This window comes from Periplaneta americana, chromosome 12 (genome assembly GCF_040183065.1).
Source record: "Periplaneta americana isolate PAMFEO1 chromosome 12, P.americana_PAMFEO1_priV1, whole genome shotgun sequence".
Classification (NCBI taxonomy): domain Eukaryota; kingdom Metazoa; phylum Arthropoda; class Insecta; order Blattodea; family Blattidae; genus Periplaneta; species Periplaneta americana.
Window position 1 is genome coordinate 170,858,093 of NC_091128.1, and position 968 is coordinate 170,859,060.

The following is a 968-nucleotide window of genomic DNA, read 5'->3' on the forward strand; positions in this document are numbered from 1 at the left end:
GCATAATAACAGGACACGAAAACATAAAATCTTATCTAATAAATTTAGAATTATAGGTAACTCATTATGTCCATGCAATAATGACGAACACACAGTAGATCTTTTTTTTTTTTTTTTTCGTTGTTGGTAACTCTATAGCATCTATTAGATGCTTTATGGTTGTGCTAACAGATGGAGTTACTTGTCAACAATGTGACGCTGAAACGTGTGTTCAGGCTACTGCCCAGCGACAGACCTGATGTATTTTATATTTTGATAATTGGTTAATTAATATTAACCCGGCACACTCACAATCACACTCACATTCATACAAATTTCCAGACTCTAGACACCCAGGAAATTTTTCTTCTTCAAGAAACATTCACTGAGAGCCGAACCCGGGAATCGAATCCGGGACCTCCGGATTTGCAAGCCAGCATGCTGACCAACAGACCACGGAGGCAGTCAAGTAGATCATTTGATATACAATTATTGCAAATTACTTGAGAGAGAAAAAGGGACATTCTGAAAGCGGCAGTTTTCAACACTGAAAACTGGCCAGTGAATAAAGACAAACTAGTGCACAAATAGCTACCATGTGAACTTGACAGATTTACTAATAATATACAGTTTGATAAATTAAATGAAAGAGAAGTACAAAATTTCATCCACCTATATTACTTATAAAATATCTTAGAATAATATAAAGTAATTATTTATACATTTGTAACAATAAAATATTTCGGAATATGTATGATAAGAGCTTTCCGAAAATAGGTCGAATCATGTTAACAAGGTACGTTAAAATTTAACACAAGAAAGTCTTATCATACATATTCCGAAGTGATACAGTGTTAAAAGTTACGTAATCAAGATGTATAATAAAATATTCACAATTTATTATATTAATTCCTGCAGTTGACGATACTACAGAAGACTGAATAGTCGAAATATTGATACTTTCCCCTGTTATTTAGTTGCTATTGATT